This window comes from Rhinopithecus roxellana, chromosome 1 (genome assembly GCF_007565055.1).
Source record: "Rhinopithecus roxellana isolate Shanxi Qingling chromosome 1, ASM756505v1, whole genome shotgun sequence".
NCBI classification, from domain to species: Eukaryota; Metazoa; Chordata; class Mammalia; order Primates; family Cercopithecidae; genus Rhinopithecus; species Rhinopithecus roxellana.
The window spans coordinates 115404449-115412118 of NC_044549.1; positions in this window are offsets into that span (position 1 = coordinate 115404449).

Sequence of the window (7670 nt, forward strand, 5' to 3'; positions counted from 1 at the left end):
AAGTATAGTATACTTACAGCAGAGTTTGCCTTGTTTCTCAAGGCAGTAAGATTAGTACAGCCACTGAATGGAGAGTAGACTGCCCTTGAACAGGGCTGTCTTATATCCCCAACAGAATTGTTAACAAATTAGTTTTTCTTCATACTATGCAATAACTTTAAATATTTTAATAACAGTACCGTTCAAAGTATGATCTATAGACCAGAATCAGTATGCAAATTGTTACCAGTTCACGAATATAGAAATTGACAAGTATTTAGAAACTTTAATAGGAATTTAACATTGTTGTGGCATCCAAGTGCACAATCAGAGCATTTGAACTTAAATACCTGTCTGCAAGGATTTAAAAAATCCTAGTTGTTGTTTATTCCAATACTATGCACAATAGCAAAGATATGGAATCACCCTAAATGTTCAGGAATAAAACTTTGGTAGCAGTATGTCTGGGTCCATAGCCCAGCTCTGCACTGTCTAACAGTGACTTTGGGCAAGTTACTTCACCTCTCATTCCTCCTCTTAGTTTGGGATAATAACATTACTTACCTCTCTTTTAACTTGCCTGGCAAAGCACGTGCTCAATAAATAATAGCTATTATTATTAGCACAACCCTACCATTTGCATATGAGGAAACTGAGGTCCAGGGGGCCCAAGATCACATGATTGGTCCATAATTGAACTAGGACTAGGCCGGGCGCGGTGGCTCAAGCCTGTAATCCCAGCACTTTGGGAGGCCGAGACGGGCGAATCACGAGGTCAGGAGATCGAGACCATTCTGGCTAACACGGTGAAACCCCGTCTCTACTAAAAATACAAAAACTAGCTGGGCGAGGTGGCGGGCGCCTGTAGTCCCAGCTACTCGGGAGGCTGAGGCAGGAGAATGGCGTAAACCCGGGAGGCGGAGCTTGCAGTGAGCTGAGATCTGGCCACTGCACTCCAGTCCGGGCGACAGAGCGAGACTCCGCCTCAAAAAAAAAAAAAAAAAAAAAAAAAAAAAAAAAAAATTGAACTAGGACTAGATGCTGGTGATCTTTCTTGTTCTCTTAGCTGCCTTTCACAACCCTATTTTGCAATTCTGTGAGTTCCTAGCAATGCCTCAACATTGTGTTTATTTTGTCTTCTTAGAAAATATGAACAAAAATATGGATAAGGTTCCATATATATTTTTATTTTGTGCATATGTAACACTTTGTGTTTTATGTTAGGGCTATGCATTCATTAATTATGGAAATGCAATGGTGTAGACCTGTAGATGAATAGAAAGGAGAAAGAACAAATGTATCTATGTTGTAATTCCTGTCTATCCAAAGGAATCCAAATATATTAAATGGGCTGGATTTACAAAACATTAAAAATCATCAGTGTGAATTTATACTGTGAATGGTTATCTCAGTTAGGGCTTTTGGTTATAAACAACAGAACCAAATAATTGTAGCAAGTTTTTTTGTTGTTTTTTTTTTAGACAGAATTTGGCTCTGTTGTCCAGGCTGGAGTGTAATGGCATGATCTCGGCTCACTGCAACCTCTACCTCCTGGGTTCAAGTGATTCTCCTGCCTCAGCCTCCCAAGTAGCTAGGATTACAGGCATGTACTGCCATGCCTGGCTAATTTTTGTATTTTTAGCAGAGATGGGGTTTCGCCATATTGGCCAGGCTGGTCTCGAACTCCTGACCTCAGGCGATCCACCCTTCTCAGCCTCCCAAAGTGCTGGGATTACAGGCATGAGCCACCATGCCTGGCAACTTAAGCAAGTTTTAACAAAAAATCATAGGGACAATCATTCACTCCCTAAAGCCATCACGAGACTGTACACAGAGCCTCTGGGAACAGCGAACACAGACTATTCCACCAGGACCTTTTGCTTCTGATGCTGCTGAAAGTTTTGTACCTCTTGATCAGACTCTGCACCTTTGACAGACTCTGCGAAATCACAGTGTTTCCTTTGGAGTCAAATCTTACTTGAATTCTACTAAGTCAAGATCCAGGGGACATGCTGGGTTCTGAGATGAGAGAGACTGGGAAGGTGAGATTTATAGCATCCTGCTTGCAGAGCTAGCATTTGCAGTATAGGAAGTTACCAACATTTAGAAGAGTGTTCAAAAGATTCTGAGAGGCCACAGGTATGCCAATGCCCACTATGATGTATATGTAAAAAAAGTCTTATTCATATGTCCCAAACATTTTCACTACAAGGCATATGCAGAGTCAGATGGTTCACCTATTAAACAATAATCAATAAAATCAATATTTCTGGGGGAGTTAATAGGAGTTTAAAATTTTTCCTTTTTATTCTCTTTTCCTGTTTATCCATTGCTTTTCTTCTTATTCTTTTTCTTCACTTGTCTTTTTCTGTAAAGTTATTTCTCTAAATATATTGTTCAGAAATCTGAATAAAGACAATTATCATTAAATTTGAAGATATTTAATTCATTCATTAAAATTGAGTGAATTTACCAATGCTTCATAGTATTAATTTATTCAAAATATTATTTAAGCACCTACCATGTGCAGGCAATATTCTAGACACCCATGATATAGCAGTGAATAAAAGGGACAAGAGTCCCTGTCTCTCTGATGGAGAGAGGTGGAATTTTAAATTACCTCAAAACCTTACAAAAAATAACAGAGTAGGATTATTTTTCAATAAGAGAAAAGCAAAAGTACACTATATAATTCAATTTTCAACAACAAAGCTCTGAGTGTCAGAGGCATTCGAACCACAGCAACTCCATCTTGAATAAGGACTGAGAAAAATAAGGCTGAGACCTACTGGGCTGCCTTCCCAGGAGGTTAGGCATTCTTAGTCACAGGATGAGATAAGAGGGTAGCACAAAATATGGGTTGTTGGAGTGATCAGACCTAACACCAGGTCGTGGGGGTGACGAAATCGGGCAGAGTCAAAGGATTGAGGAAAAGACAGTTTGAGAAGTAAAGTGGGACTGGGGGCCATCGCGACTGTGGAGGCTGCAAAGGCCCCAAGCTCTGGGAGTCCACACTATTGGTAATCCAACAAAGAAACAGGTGGTGAGAATGTGGAAGTCAAAAAGGCAGGCGCATGATCTACAGCTGTGACAGTTTAGCATTTATAAGGAACATATTCTGGTACTTGAGATAATGGGAATACAATCGATCCAGGAGCCTAGGAGGGCTAGAAGCAAGGAGCCAGCAAGACTAGACCCATTCCAGGGGACATTATGTCAGACATGCAAGCCCTGCCTCAGCTTTCTTCCCAACACTCAGCTTTTCCCTAACATGTCCCCCTTCTCTTTTTTGTAAAAGAGAAGGTATCATTGTTACTATAATTATTACTAGGATAAAAGGTGGCCTCTTTTAATTGAGCAAGGCAATTGTAGGCTGTGCAGCCCTTAATTGCCAGTTGGTGATCCAGCTTCATTTTTCTTAGCACTTTTTCAAACTGGAATCACTCTGGTTTGAATGCTTCCCATATACTTCCCCTTTCCCTTTTACAAGAGGACCTTTAATCCTAGGGGTTGCAGAAGGATGCAGGTCCGTCTTCTGTAACTTCTTCATGCTGAATAGGGGTGATGATATTCCTGCCTAACTATTAGGGTCTCTTTATTCAGGGTAGAGAAGAGCTGAGTCAGAAGTCATCGGTCCGTTAAGCATTGTGACTCCAGTTGGTCCTTGTTCCATCTTCACATTCAGATTCAACTGACTCATGGCTCATACTGGGGGAACCCGGTCCATGGTTGGGATCCATGGGTCCCTCCTATCTCCTGTTCTATGGTCATACACATCTTGAGGGCATCCACACGGTTTGTTAATCTCCTGCAAAAACACAAGCATACCCCCACCCCTACATTAGTAAATCTACTGAAACAGAAGCAAAAACTTTTGTGGCTGTAGCCAGGAGGCCACAGATAATGAGAAACAGGCCCCTTCCAACACAAGGCACAGGGAAAGCAAATTGAGGCTTTTCAAACCTTCAATTTGTGCTGTACAGGTGGGTCCACTAGATGCTGTGGCTCATGATAGATCTTCAGATGTTTGGTGGGCACCCACACAGGCACCTGATTGTCACCTGGAGAGACACAAGCAAATCCTCTTCCCCATAAAATTATCTTTAGGCAGGGATTGGAGGAAGTAGAGTAAGAGGCAAGGAGAATTTTGGGGCCTAATGGTTTCCTGATGTTTGATAGGTGTTCCCTCAGAAGTTAGGAATTCCCTTTTGCTCCATATTGCTGTGTGGGCATGGAGGACTAGGTAAGCATACTTAGAGTCTGTATAAATATTTACCCTTTTTCCTTCTCCTAATTCTAGTGTATAACGGCCCCTGCTTTTGCTAGGATGTCTCTCCCTAACAAAGGAGTAGGGCTTTTAGGCATAATTAGAAAGGCATGTGAAAAGAGTAAAGTTCCCCAGTCACAACTTAGTGGTTGGGAGAGGTATCTAGTGACTGGCTGTCCTAGGACCCCTCGGATAGTGACAGATCTGGAGGACAGTTGTCCAGGACAGGAGAATAAGATTGAGAAGGCTGCGCCAGTGTCCAGGAGACAGTTAACCTCTTGGTCCTCAATGGTCAAGCATACCCAGGGCTCTGTGAGGGTGATGGCATGGGCTGGTGCTTGCTCCAGGCACCCTCAGTCCTGCTGTTGGATCATCTGGTTAGTGGCTTCTGACTCAGACGACATTTATCCCCTGGGGCAGTGGGCCTTCCAGTGATTCCCTTGACATAAGGGGCATGGACGGGGCGGGGGGGCTATTTCTATTCGGACAACCTTTTTTAAAGTGTCCTTGTAGACTACACTGGAAGTAAGCCCTGTTATGCATTCGATTTGCCCAGCCTTTCCCTTTTCCAGGGCCTCCAAAGTCTGCTTGTCTGAGGGCCAAGACTAAAGTGGTGGCCTTTTTTTAAAATCCCGTTTGTCCCGTTCCACCTGCTCCTCCTGATCTCTATTATAAAAAACCGAGGTTGCCAAGTTCTATAGGGTTTCTAAGTTTTGCTCCAGGCCTGCGGTGGACTTTTGAAGTGTTTTCTAATGTCTGCAGCTGACTGAGTGATAAACTTACCCTTTAAGATTAGTTGGCCTCCAATAGAGTCGGGTGACAGGGAGGTATGCTTCCTCAATGCCTCCCTTAGTCTCTCCAGAAAGGCAGTAGGATTTTCTTCCTTTCCTTATGTTATAGTGGACATCATTGAATAATTTATAGGCCTCTGCCTAGTTTTCCTTAGTCCTTCTAGCACGCATGTTAGCAAATGTCTACGGCACCAATCTCCGTGTTCTGATTCTGTGTCCCAGTGAGGGTCTACACTGGGAACTGCCTGCTGGCCTGTGGGGAATTGTTCTCTTTCCTCTGTTGTCATCCTATCATTGACCTGACTGAGATACCAGAGATCACCAAACTCTTGGACTGCAGTTACGGTGGCACTTCTCTCATTTGGAGTTAGTGTCTGATCTAGCAGTAACACTATATCTCTCCATGTCAGATCAAAGGGTTGTCCCAACCCTTGTAAAACATCAATACAGCCATGAGGGTTAGCTGAGAATTTACCTAGGTCTATTTTAATTTGTTTCTAATCTGAGAGGGAAAAAGGTGCACACACTCTGACTGGGCCAAATTCTCCAGAATATATCTTAGGGGTGTTTTTGCCTTGTGGGGAACGTTTCCCATCTGAAAAAAAGAACATAGGGATGCCAGCACCCTAGTCATTTTCCGCTGAGCATAGTCCTAGAGTGTCCTCTATGGTCCTAATGCTTATTCCCTTCCAGGGTGCGTAACCACCCATGGACCTCTGCTTACCGGATTGGTTACACTTACCGATGTAGAAGTCCTGCAGTTGTGTTCCCACCTTTCTTGACCACAAAGAAAGGGGTTTGGGCTGCTGAATTCTAGTGGTTCTTTACCAGCGTGCCCAACATTGCCTTTGTGCTCAGAGGCAAGTTCTAGAGCTGGGCCGGGTTCCTATTTCATAACAACCCAGCTGCCCCATCAAGATGCACTCCCGTAAACAACAATTATTAGGCAAATTCATCTCAGAGAGGGTGTAGGTAACCTTTTGTGTCAGGATTAAGATAGAGTTTTTTATTCTGTAAGTACTTTAAGGCTTGGCTGAGTACAAACAGCTCGCACATTTAAGCAGACCAATTATTAGGCAATTTTTCTAACTCTGTTTCTACAAGACTCTCCCTATCAATTACTGGATACCCATTGTGGTTTTTTCCTGTCAATCACCCGTCCTGTCCTGAAGGGAGTTCCTCCTGTCCTGAAGGGAGTTCCTCCTAGGTCTGGTCAGACCTTTGTATGGTAAGTAAGATTTAAATCCCTTGTTAGGAAACCTGCTGGGTTAAGGGAATTTTCAGTGGTTAATATTAAATCACCTTTTTCTAACAGAATTGCCCCATACTTTAAGATTTTTGAGTTAGTAAGCTACCTTTTTGCTTTCTTTTCTTAGGATAGCTCTGAACTGGTGAGGTGTGCTCACAATGAGGTTTCCTCTGAAGGTTATTTTTCTACTTTCTTCTGTTAGCAAAGCAGTTGCCACTACCAATGGAATGCATTTGGGCCATCCGTGGGTTACTGGGTTAAGGATTTTTGATAGGAAGGCTACTGGTTTTCAGTGGTCTCAGTGCTTTTGGGCTACACCCTTGTTTACACTGACAACAAGGTAGTATTGGAGTGTTATAGGGTCAGGAAGAAGACCCTCAATTACCAATTATAGGTTTTAAATTTAACCTGGCTTTTAAAGGAATAGGGTACACTGTTTTTTCTTTAACTACTTGTATATCTCTTTTTCTTTCTCCTTTGTAGATGGATTTTGGAAACACAGTGGAAGGACGTTTGCTCATTGCCCCCATTTGCCACTATAGGTATATGCGCCTCCCTTTAATTTACTAAATTCATTTTCATCCTGATCTACTATGTTGTTGTAGACCCAGTTGCAGTTGTTAAAGTACTGAGTTATCAGTTCTAAGGCCCTGGCCAAGGAGCCAAGACTTGGAGATCGTATTGCATGGGGGGTAAGCTGGGTAGAAACTGGGGATGAGAGCGTCTTAAAAGGAAAGTGTTTTGTTTTTCTAAGACCACCAGAGCGGGTACAAAAGAACCAGCGACTAGGCAAGGGTAGGAGCAAAACTGCAAGTTTATTTTGGTCACCTAGCTTCAAGGGAAGAAGGTGGGTAGGGAGAGGTCTGTTGGCCCCCGACAAAAGGGGCCCCCAGAGTCACCCGTACAGCTCTCGGACGGAGTTCCAACAGTCCCGACCGCAGTGGGGAACCGACCACAGTGGGGAAGCTGGGAAGTCCGCGCATGGCGATCCTCCGGAGCGGCTTTTCTAGGAGTGGGAGGGTGATAGGCGGGGCACGGGCGTGTCCGGGGGCGTTCCGCAGGTGCGACCAGGTAAATCTTGGTCTCTTCAGACTGACATCACCTGGCGCATGCCTAGTTGGTCTGCACCTTCCCAGGTCGCCGGCTGGATTTTTGCGCGGGCGGGAAAAGTTGGGGGATAAAGAACCCGGAAGTGCGCCATCTTGCCTCCGTTCATCCAAACAGAAAGGTGGTCCACTTAGCTATATTCTGTTTTCCCTGCTGGATTATAGTTACCGGAAATTGCCATGCTTCAAGTTCTCCCTTGGCTCTAGCCTTTTGAATAGAATTTTGTATAGCACCACCAATTGCTCCAGGTTTTAATGTTGCAACTACAGGAGCAGTA